Below are 12,334 nucleotides of genomic sequence, written 5' to 3' on the forward strand. Positions count from 1 at the left end.
CCATCTCAAGCACACTGCTTTGAATATAGTATTTTATCCCTCATTTTTTAGCTCCCCTCCAGTCTCACTTAAGCTTGGCTGCCTGACATGGGCTTCTCTGCTTTCAGGATCAATGCATGTGTCCCAGCAAAAGCAGCAGCTTCACAGGACCATAGCCAGGAAGATGGGGAAAGTGAAAGGTGTATCTTAGAGTACACAGTCTTCACGCCTGAGGTTACAGAACACAAATCTGTCGTTTCATGGTCCCAAATGTTCCGCTCGGTGCTGCCATTCTCTGAAGCCATCACAATCCTGCCCTGTGACACCGAGCTGTCGCTACTGAAGAGGTGGCCCAGAGACACAACAGAGAAAGCTCAGCAGGCAGGCCCACGCCAAGCGCCTGGCCTTGCCTGCTCACAGCTGCTGGCTACAGGTTCTAACACACACACATTCTGGTATTTTCCTATGATCAGAAAACTAAATGAGGACAGGTTAGAAAACAGGTGAAAATACCAGAATGATTTCCAAGCAACAAGAGAAATATTCTAGACCCAGACTTGTAATAATTACCGTTAAAATATTTCCCAAAGGCAGGTGGACTACTACTAGTTTATTTTTGTTTAAGACCCATTTTGTACATGATAATCCTTAAAACCTTTTCTGGACATGGTATAACATGAGAAACACATGACCATTTCTTATGATAATACAATTAACATGTTTATGAGTGTGGTGTGGTGAGGATGCACTCAGACAAGCACGTCACAGAAGCTGCGTGATGCGCTGGAGGGGGCTTTGAGCTAAGTGTTAACACTCCAGACTTTTCTAAAAAATTGTTTTGATTTCTAAAATGATTTTCTATGCATGAGTATTCTGCCTGCATGTTTGTGGAAGTCAGAAGAGGGCATCAGGTCCCCTGGAACTTGAGTTAGGGATGTCTGTGAGCATCCATGTGGGTGCCTGGAAGCAAACCTGGGTCCTCTCCAAGAGCAACGTGTGCTGTATGTGCTCTTAATCACTGTACCAACTCTCCCATCTCTGGATTTATTTTCCTACAGCAAAAGGACCTCTCACGTAAGCAAACGAAGCCATCTCTAACTTTTATCTAAAAGCAAGTTCTAAATGTTTAGGAGAAGTGACTGCCCCTTTCAGAACCTTTTAAATGAGCCAGGTCTGAGCAATCATTACCGCATGACCACTGTGCAGCCCCACTGAGCTTGCACAAAGGACTGGGCCAGACTTTGATCATGGAATCCTTTTCTCTACTACAGCTCTCCTCCCTGAATCAAGTTCTAAGGGATGAGTACTTCCCAGCCCTTCAGAGGTGAGCTATAAATGGCAGTCCGTTTGAGGAGCTTGGGCAAGAGGCTTCAGTATACTCTACCAGTAAACACAGGCATATGTCAGGAAAGCTTAATAGGAGCCTCTGGGATAAACTCCACAGGAGAACAGCAATGCAACACAGCATTCTGGCCAGCAGGTGTCCCTCTAGAGTGTTTGACACCAACCAAGAAGAGTATCAGGTGCAGGAGACCCCACCATCACTGATCCCTGAACCTGACCACTTACTCCGGTGGATTTTTAGGTCAGAGCACCACAACAGATACGTTTCTGAAAAACCGAACATTTTAGTATAAAAATTATGGAAATTAATGAGAAGTCCAATTTTTCTAAAATAGCAAGACCTTTGTGTGTGGGGCAACCGTGTTCTTGGGGGGTTGGAGGGGGACAGAGTGCGGAGGTCACGGGCAGGTGTCTTGCTCTATCACTCATGGCCTTTTATTTACTTATTTATTTTGGAGACACAGTCTCTTACTGAACTTTGTGCCCAACTGCCTTGGCTAGATTAGCTGGCCAGTGAATGCCAGGGAATCTCCTGTCTCCACCCCGACAGTGCTAGTGATGACAGATACACGCTGCCTGCCTTGGCTGGCTTCTTCCGTGGGGGCTGCATCCAAATCCAGGCCCTCAGGTTTACATAAGCGCCTCACTGACTGGGTTACCTCCTCTGCCTATGTAAACGTGAGATCTAACAGCACAGAAGGAGTGTATTTTCCAAAATGGCAAGTTTGATTCTTTGCCACAGCCAGGAAAGCAATGTCGAAGTTCAAACGTCGGCAAGTAGAAAACAAGAGAGGTTGGTTATGGAAAAGACAAAGTTTGGCCCAAAGAATTAGCAGCTGAGCGGAGTTCAGTTCCCAGCATCCACACGGCAGCTTAGACTCACATGGAACTCTGCTTCCAGAGCAGTCGATGCTCTTATTTGGCCTCTGTCGGCATGGCACGTTCATACTGTACACATACATACATACATGCAGGCAAACACTCATATACATTACACATTTTTAAGATAAATTAAGTCGAGTTCTCAGAGGTTTTACGGACAGTGCACAGAGCACAAACTCAAAGGCGACAAAGCATGGGCCGCTGACACAGCACAAAGCCTCACAAGTCTGTCAGACAGAGGACAATGCTCTGGGATAGTCATGCTCTACATTAAAGACAGACAGGGAAGTGTTGACATCAAACAGTTTAGAGGGCCAGGCCTGGTGGCGTACTCTTAATCACAGCACAGGGAAGGCAGAGGCAGGAAGATCTCTGTGAGTTTGTGGTTAACCTGTGAGTTCCAAAGGCAGCCAAGGCTATGTAGAGAGACCCTGTCTCAAAACAAAGCAGAACAAACCAAACGAGCAGATGGGGCAGGCATAAATGCTAACAGGTATTTCCACTGTGGGTCTGAGTGCAGCTGTGCTGACTGGAATGGTCACACTAGCATGTCTTGGGGGAAAAGCAACAGCACAGGTCCCATCACCCCCAGACCCAAGCAGAGGACCACAGCAGACACCAAGCGGCACTGTTCAAGATAAGGCAGGTAACTTACCAAGCCACATCAGGGGGCAGGAAGACACCACGAAGGCCACTCAGAGGAACGCCTACCTCACTGGCCCTCACCCCAAGTAAAGGGATGCTGGCGTGTTGAAAGAGAGAAACCGACCAGGGAGAGAGGTTGAAGATGAGTGAAATGAAGTCCAGAGCCTCATCAGAAGAGAGGGCACATGAGACTTGAGAAGAAGTGCAGAACCAGAGACTCCGGCAGTGAGGAGCAGCCACAGCCGTGCTCACTCCTGCTGCAGGCGTGTCTCTTCACGGTCCACTCGGTGGCAAGGCCTCAGGCGGACCACAGACCTGGGCGGTCACCAACTGGGATTGTCTCATCTGAGGCATCTGCTGCCCGCAGAAGATAGGGTGCTGCTCTTAATGTCATCTTTATGGATAATTAATGCGGATCCCTGAGCTACCTTGACGGCCATCTGCAAACAAAGCTATTCTCCATCTTCCCAAGTAATAAAAGTCTCAAAGAATTTCAGGGTTCTCCTAGATGGCACAGCAAGTAAAGGTGCAGGCCACGGCGTCTGAGGATAGGAGGTTGATCCCTGAGCTCACAGCGCAGAAAAGGAGAGCTAGCTCCCACAAACTGCCCTCCACCCCACCCCCAACAAACACACTTTTTTACTATCCCCCCTTTTTTGAAAAAAGGAGTTTCAAGGCTGGGCACGGTGGTGTATGCCTGTCATCCCAGCACTTAGGAGGCAGAAGCAAGACGGCCAGAAGTTTCAGGCCAGTCTCAGCTACACAGAGAATACTAGAGGGGCTTCAACTTGCTTTTGAGAGCTTAATAGTTACAATAATTACAATTACTTAAAAATACTATGATTATTATTGTAGTATCAACAAGTTTCAAAGAAAACCTTTAGTTTCAAAACTGAAGCCGATTTCACATTCAAAGTTATTATAAATGGGTGCCTTAAGGCAAAAATAAATTGGTGTGCCAAGAATACAGTTTCTCAGATCCATTCAGGCTTGCTGAGTTCTCAGAACTCACCAAGGCTGCTCATTCACCCTGCCTTTTGGAACAGAGGGTATGGCTTTGTGTGACATTTTCTATGTTTGCGACTGGTTCATTTGCAGCCTCCTTCACTTAGAAAAGACCAAGCACTGTCTCCCATCACCCTTGTCAGACTATCCTAAGCACTACAGATATTAACAAGACAAACGAATACGCAAATGACTTCAGTTACCTCTTTGGTGGCTTACTGTGTTCCGTGAAAAGAGACCAGGTTGCTGCTATTCTTCTCTCTGGAAAAGAAGAGGACAGAATTGTTAGCAAGAGTTCACAAAAGCACACTCAACATTTTTTATCGTTATTGATATTTTCCAAACTCAGGAGAACAGAAGGGATTCAGTCAATCTTAATCCATCATTTCAGGCTGCCTAAGTTTACTGTGTTCATAAAAAAAAAGCACATTTGAAAAAAAAAATCATCGCTCCACTCACTAGGAGGAAGGACATGAAAAACCAGTATCTCCTGGCTTCACAGCAAACTCTGACGCCGCCGGGGGTCAGCTTAGCTAGGGTTCTCCTGACTCAGGATCCTTTTGTTTGATACGATTTTTAAAGTACCGAGTTTAATATTCTCAAGGTTTAAAGCTGGCATGCCACAGTGCTCCTGTGGTGGTCAGAGGACAAAGTGCAGCAGTTGGCTCTCAGCTTCCACCAGGTGGGTTTTGGGGACTGAACTCAGGTCGTCGCGCTTGGAGGCAAGCACCTTTACTGGCTGAACCATTTTGGCAGCCCTTGATAAGCCTTACCAAGTCACACTCTCCTCTAAAGACCATCTAATCTCCCACCTCATCCCCCACTCTATCAAATAACTGCAGCTCTAGAGGCAAGACCAATCCACAGACGAATATTTAAGATTTACTTAAAGATTCAACACAATATAATGGGAAGTGTTTGGGGAGGGTACTGCTTAGGGAAGAGACACGTGGCATTCATCCTGTGGGGTTTGTGACTAGTCAGGAAACAGAAAGGCCTTCTTCAAGGTTCCTCACAAGTCTTCCTGCCAGCCCCTCCGCTGTGCTGGGATCCTGTGCTCAGCGAATGGCTGCCATGCCCCCGGTTGTTCTCAACCCTACTGACTCTAAGGCTTTTTCTTACAAAGGTTCTCTTAGTGGCCATCATTTTCATTCCTGACCCATGCTAGGCAGCTCCTAACAGACTGATAAGGTCATAATGCCCGTGTAGTCATCTGTAATGAAAAACAGACTTGTCAGGAAACCAGAAACTCCATCTGGTTTGTTCAATGTTCCTGTTCCATCAATAGCTGCATATTCCGAGAGCCAGTGAATCCTTGGCACCAGCACTTTCAGGCGGCTTGAAGATGAGGACCCATCCCTGGAGTTGTCTGGTGAGCTTGCTGGAGCCACCACCAATGAGAGCCCTTTTTATCCCAGGCCACCCTGCCACTGCCCTTCCCTCCAGACAGATACGAACACCCCTCTAGCTCTTCATGAACCTTCCACTCTTTCTTCCTCTCGATCTCTTACCCAAAATGCGTCTTGAGGACGCTGTAAAGCATGAAACAGACAAACAGATGGTGGGTGGTTCGGCCCTCCTTACTCTTTTACCCTGGATGCGCTCTCTGATCAGGACCAGAGCTGACACTTGCCTGCTCTGGCGCCTCCCCACCCCTCGTACGCCCTCACCCCGGTCAGCTCTAACTCCTTACCCTCTCTCAGTAAACCACAACTTCCCCGGGGTGGACACGCTCATCCCCGTTACTACAGGGGATCAGCAGATCTGCTCTTGAAGGGATGGTTCTATCAGAACCCAATGCAGCACCAACCCAAACAGGAACGATTGACTCTGCCAGGAAGACTGCATAGCTTCACTCACAAGGGCCCACCTCCCTGTGCTATCCCTTACTCCAAGGGAACCGGTAAGCAGATAGCCATGCTCTGCCCACATTCATGTCTGCCGATTGCTGCTGTTGTTTCCAATCCTTCTGTGGCCAAAATGAACCTGAAACTATTAAATGAGAAAGGGCACAAAGAACTCCTCAGGACAACTGTGGAGCAATTCTGTATCACGGCCTCTCAGAGGTTACTAAGAAACACCGTCAACAAAAGGGAAAACAGACATCTGGCCAAGGAAGTCCTCTGCCGGCAGGATGCTGGGAAACACATCGGGACACTGCTTCAGGGTGCCACCACTGCTAGGCTGTGAGAGCTGTGAGGACCAGTGATGGCCTCTCTGCTGCCTGCCTCCCATCCCCAGGGCACACATACCGCACAGTGGAGAATACCAACCACTTTGCTCTCCGCCCACTTGCCTCACAGATCAACAATTAATTGCCACTTCTTTTTTTTTTTTTTCAATGTTTATAAGACAAAATTTAATGAAAATCGGTCAGTGGGTATATATAGTCCATGGTGCTAGCCATATGCAACTGTTACAGAAATGTAAACCAGCGGATGGGGAAGAAAATATTACATATTGTCATCATCTGATTCATCTTCTTCCTTCAAAGATTCCTTGGCATATTTCTCTGCTTCCTCTCTTATGTCTTTGGGAACAATTTCATGTCTTCCTTTAGTTAATTCACCAACCCAGCTGAGCTCCAGTTCAAAAGCTTTATCCTTAACTTCATCGTGTACTATGTAAATTATTTTTGCAACTTCTTTAACTACATCACGGCAAGTCATTTCCTTCATCTGAAGCTTTTCTATCTCTGTCTTTGCAGCCTGCCTGGCTTTGCCAATCGCACAGCCCCAGTAACCATATGAAACACCTGATGGGTCGATCATATAGAGCTGTGCACCATCATTCGCACTGTAAGACCCCAACATGAAACTGCAGCCAAAAGGTCTAACAGCGCTGTAGAGTGTATAGGCGTGTACATACATGGCCACTCTGTCTGCAAGATGTTTTAGAGGAATGTTATAGCCGAAGTTGGACCTAAAGTTGGATGCTTCTTCTCTCGCTATGTCTGCTAATGAACGAGCATCTGCCAGCAAACCTGCAACTGCCATTCCAACATGTCGATCAACATTAAAAAGACGTTTATTGGAGCCTTCTTCATAAAGTTTAGAAAGGACTAGTTTTTCTACCCCAAACACAACACCATCTTTACATCTGATCCCAATAGCTGTACCCAGTGCCGATGGAGCTCATGGTGCTGACCCGGCAGGCCGCGGAACGCTTCCAGGCCTCAAGCGCCGCTCCTACGCCGCACACCTAATTGCCACTTCTTAACTGGACGCCTGGTGTTTTACATGGCTCACCACTGTGGTTAATTTTTAAAAGATGTTCCCCTCACTTTCACAGTCTGTCCTTTTGTGTGAGGGGATTAAGAACAAAGCGGCAGAGAGACGTATACACAGCACACCTGGTTCTCAATCCTTATCTAGACATGGGTTAGAGGGACAACTGCCTTCTTTCAACAGTGTGCATGTAAATAGGCCAGGAACAGTTTTACAGGCACACAGTAGGTACAATCTGCTTTGAGAGGAGGCCATGTTCTATCTAGGAAGAGACAAAGAGCGCTGAGGGAAACATCACACACTGGATGATCGTATCATTCAGAGAAGAGAAGAGGGTGAATCGGGGGCAGAATGAGCATCTAAACACAGTGGGTAGGGCACACCTAACCGAGAAATCGCCATATGACCCCTGAAAAGGCATTAAAGTAAGTCATGCATACATCTTGGGAGAGATATTTCCAGCCATGGCAAGAACCTCACATTTTGGCATTAAAAAGAGGTCCTCTGCAAAGACGCTGAGACCTGGCTGTTGTGTGGACATCACAGTGGAGGCATGGGAGGGTGGAGAGCAGAGACCAGTTACAGGGTTTCTGGGACACTGCAGAGATTGTAAGGTTGGCCTTTACAGTCGCCTAGGCTCTAAACAGAGGGGAATGGGTATCCAAAAGATGGACCCTTCTTAGGACATGGATGGGATGCCCTAAGAGGGTCCTAAGAACCAATCATAGTGGTGTGACGCTGCGGCTTATACACCACTTTGTCTCCAGCAGAACACTCCTGGGAGGTGGCCTTATGTCCCAGGGCTCTCTCATGTTCCACCCACATTTCCCCCCCACCCCCACAGACCTAATGCAGTGAGTCAACTGTCATAACTAAAACATCCAAACTGTAAGCCAACATAAACCCATTCTGTTTACTTATAAGTTCTTAATCTGGGGTGTTTTATTTTAGTGGCAGATATATAGATATGCAGTTAGCTAAGTAACACAATTCACTGACGTGTTTTTGTTTAAACTACTGTATTTACAACAAAAAGCTGGGTTTTGATCCAGTATAGAAGTAATCCATGATTATCCCCGACAGTGGAGAAGATCAACAACAAACTGTTCTTATTTTAAAGAAAGAGAATCTGAGAGCACATATACTCCTACACTGGCCGCCCCCGTGTGCTTCCTTCTTTCATTTGCTCTTTGTCCCTGGCTGTGGAGAAAGGCCCTTCTATATGTGGCCACGGCAGTCCACGAGTGTTTAAGACACGGCTCTTTACATGAAGACCTACTGACCCACGGCAGAATGAATGTCAGAAAGAGGTGTCCTCACAGTCCAGCTTGACGTCTTGGCTGTAGCAGTGAGGCCAGCCCAGAAACAAACCATCACAAGGGAGGCCCTGAGCAACTGGGAGAGGTGGCAGGAAGGACAACAGACAGGAAGGGATTGTTTAAAAGCTAAGTATGGCTCTGGGAGCAGCTCTGCCTCAGTCCCTCGGCCTTGGCGGCTGCCACGCATCAGGTATGGAATCCCTGCCCATCCCTTTCCACAACACAGCCTAAGGGCGTCAGCTGGGGCCTTGTGAGAGCGAGCTCTGGTCCATGAGGTCCTGATGCTGCAGACGATGAGCTAGGATGTTCTACATTTCACCTTTACTCCTACCCTGCTCACCTTCCACAACCTACAGCATCTGTTTCTCGGTTTGCTTCTAAGGATAACAGCGTGCTGAGGATAACAAGATACCTCAGCAGGTCCAGGTGCTGGCTGCAAGTCTGACTCCAGAGCACCTGACTTCAATCTCTGGGCTCCGCATGACAGAAGGGAAGGACCAACTCCTGGAAGTTGTCTTAGGGTGCACTCGTAAACACACACACCCAAAGTTTTTCTTTTTCTTTTTTTTTTTTTAAAGATTTATTTATTTATTATATGTGAATACGTGAGTACACTGTGTCTGTCTTCAGACACTCCAGAAGAGGGCATCAGATCCCATTACAGATAGTTGAGAGCCACCATGTGGTTGCTGGGATTTGAACTCAGGACCTTCAGAAGAGCAGTCAGTGCTCTTAACCGCTGAGCCATCTCTCCAGCCCCCCCAAAGATTTTCTTTAAAAGAGTAACATAGGTAACATTTTAAAAAATCACTTATTTAGGTCCACAGAGACTATAGCAGCACGAACAGGGCCTATTCAAACCAGATGGGGTCCCAGAGGGGGAATCTAACCAAGAAGCTATCCTGTCCAAGGGAACATTCATTTTTCCCAAAGGAACCTCACTTCAAGGCAGACCCCATGCCCAGCAGTAGATGGCCAAAAGAAAATGAACTCAATGATATTTTTGTAGACATTTTGTTTTAAATTGCTTTGAGCTTTTTTTTTCTTTCCTTATTTCTTGGGGGACCAAGGGTCTTATTGGCCTTTTGCTTGTATATTTTTTTTCGGATTTTGTTTTGAGACAGGGTCTTTTATCTAGTCTGATTTGTAACATACTATGTAAACAAGGCCAGCCTCAAACTCACAAACCTGGCTCAAGAGATCCTCCTACCACTGACTCCTAAGTGCTGGGGTTAAAAGGCTTGCACAACCGTGCTTATATGTTTGGTTTCTGGGTTTTTTGTTTGTTTCTTTGCTGCTGCTGCTTTTGTTTCTCTGATGTATGTATGTTTATGCATATGTATAAGTGTGTGTAAATATATATGTGTATATGTATATATGATAGGGGTGGGAGGATCTAGGAGGAATTGGAGAAAGATAAATACAATCAGAAAATAGTCTGAAATTTTTTTTTCAAAAATATTTCTTTTAAAGGTAAGGGTCCTGAGAGAAAAGGCCCACTATAAAAATCCTCAGGTGGCTGAAACGTAATAGATAATTTAAAACAAAGGGAAAGTGTTACTTTGAAGGCACACGGCAGGGACAGATTCAGTCTGCATGGCTCTTATAGCTTAAAGCCAAGCAGAGATAAGAGGGACCTGGACTCAAGAGAAACCGATTATTTTCCAGGTAAGGGGCTTCCTTACTGAAAACAGCCTTGCTCACTCCTTCCTCTCCCGTATCAGGCAGGGCAAACAGGCCAGGCTGTAGAGCCCTCCCCCAAGGGCAATTTCACAACTCTGTACGTCATAGGCGCTTAGAATGCTTTTCCAGTTCCAGACCGTCCTTTCAGGCTGGAACACTGGGCTGCACCCCAACCTCTGCTGAAGTGGGTACGCCCTGACTAACTCCACAGAGTGGGCAGTCTCTTCTCAGCGCGGCACACGCAGCACACCCAGGCTGCTTCCACCTTTGTGTGATGCTCCTCTCAGATGCACGCACCCAGCCCAGGGTGTGGAAGGGGAAATCATGAGCCAGTCTCAGAGATGACCACTGAGATTCCAGCATCCATGCAATCCCTGGACGAGAGGTTCCAAATGAACCAAGGAGGAGGTGAAGAGAGATGACGCTGAAGTTACCACCTAACTAAAGGTGCACTACAGAACACATTTAGGGACTGGAAGCTAGTCTGAATATCCTTAATTCTACACATTAAGACATGAGTTCCTGGGAAAGGCTTACTACTGTCAGTGTTTTCATAACCTACTGCTATAGCTGATCCTTTAGAAGTAGTCCCAGTAACTCGCTTTTAATTAAGAATACATCATTTCATAGTGCCAACAATGAAACAATCATTTGTAGTTCGTGGGAAGCCTATACAAATGCACCTATAGCACCCCCTCACGTTTGTGAGGAGTCTGTAATTACAGCACACACGGGATCTCTACCCACAGAACAGACCTGCAGAACTTCGCTGTCTTCACACTTCCGATCTAGAGAAGCCTTTAGCCCAGCATCACAAGGGAAACTTTATTTTACCATTTGTATTCTTTCTTTTCTGATAGTCTGACATCCAGTCCATCGGTGTTTACAGGCTCCTGATGGCCATCCTCAGGCCAGAGCAGGTGTATAGTATGTGGTCACTTCTATTAAGAGCCGTTCTTACGACTTTTTAGTTTGATGCAGGGCTTTCCAACATCCCGTTAAATAAGGAATCTGGGAACCGAGGCAAGAACGCTAATTGCTATTTACAAGAACTTGCATAACCCACATCAACATCCTCCCCACAAGCACTGCAAAGCCACACACCTGAGAGCAGCGAACTGGCTCTGCCCAGCCAGAGCACATGGGCACCAGCACACCCTATCACCAGGCCTCCTGTGCCTGCTTCCCATTCGCCAGTGCTGACCTCCTGGGTGGCCTGGATCCTCTACACTCCCCTTTCTCCATCAGACTGCGGCCCTGGGTGGCAGAGTGGTGCCTAAGGAAAGAAGCCACAGCCTCCTCACAGTGGGCGGGGGCTATCTGCATATGCATGTCCAGCCCCTGGCTCTTCAGGGAACCAGGAGAATGGCACAGGCCAGGAGGTGGCAATAAAGAATCTTATTTTTGCAGTGAGACTTCTTTTCTTAAAATAGCTTCAAGGTGTGTGTACTTTAGAAGCGTCAGCAGACATTTCCTGACCTATCAACTTGCAATCAAAATTGAAACTTAGCACATTTCTTCTTTTTGGAGAGAAAGAAGCACCTATAGTGAAAAAGGATAAAAAGTGCTGCAACCTGCCAAAGGTTTCTAGGACTGTCTGTACTTGCTCTCTAGCTAAGGTTGTTTGTAAAGCTGAGCTAGCATCTTCATATTCGTGTGTGTGTGTGTGTGTGTGTGTGTGTACATGTGTGTGCATACATGTGTCTAGTCTACCCAGCCCAGAAATAAAAGTCTTCACTTCAGATGAATGTCTACTTCACAGTCATTGGGGAAGACCCCACGTTTCCAACTATAAGGCAAACACCCTCCTGTATGTGTGCATTCTCTCTTGTCTGTCTGTCTCTCTCACACACCCAGTCACACTCACCATTCCCACATTCTCACCATTCTCACAGGGAGTTGGTCAACCAAGGCCCAGAAGTGGCTAATACCAGGTGAAGCTCAGTTCTACGGTGGAGGCTTCTGGTCTGGCAGAGCCCTCCTCTCCCTACTCCCAGAGCAGCCACACAAGGGAGGCTTGGCCGCTGTGCTCATAGCAAAGAACTGAACTCAGACAACAGGATTCGACAGGACACAGGCATGGGAGCAAGTAACTGAACACTTTTTAACAGACTCCCCGGGGCAGTATGAGAGATGCCTAGCCAACCAAAAAGGGAGTGGGCGAAAGGCTCTGTGGCCAGAGCCTGTGACGCCTCCGGGCAAGAAGGCAACAAGTATCTGTCGCTGGCTTAAGGACCCAAATTCCAGAGT

At 46.9% G+C, this 12,334-nt stretch overlaps 1 long non-coding RNA gene and 1 pseudogene across 1 annotated transcript in view; both read right to left on the reverse strand.

The window, feature by feature from the left end:
* The window catches only part of Lncpint (long non-protein coding RNA, Trp53 induced transcript), a 124,912-nt gene that overhangs the window by 42,108 nt on the left and 70,470 nt on the right, over positions 1–12,334 (reverse strand). The window contains exon 3 of the long non-coding RNA NR_110471.1: positions 4,059–4,116. This is a non-coding gene — a long non-coding RNA (long non-protein coding RNA, Trp53 induced transcript). The remainder of the gene's footprint in view (positions 1–4,058; positions 4,117–12,334) is intronic.
* On the reverse strand, positions 6,195–7,056 carry Gm13835 (predicted gene 13835; annotated as a pseudogene).

The sequence above is a fragment of the Mus musculus genome, chromosome 6 (genome assembly GCF_000001635.26).
Source record: "Mus musculus strain C57BL/6J chromosome 6, GRCm38.p6 C57BL/6J".
Taxonomy (NCBI): Eukaryota; Metazoa; Chordata; class Mammalia; order Rodentia; family Muridae; genus Mus; species Mus musculus.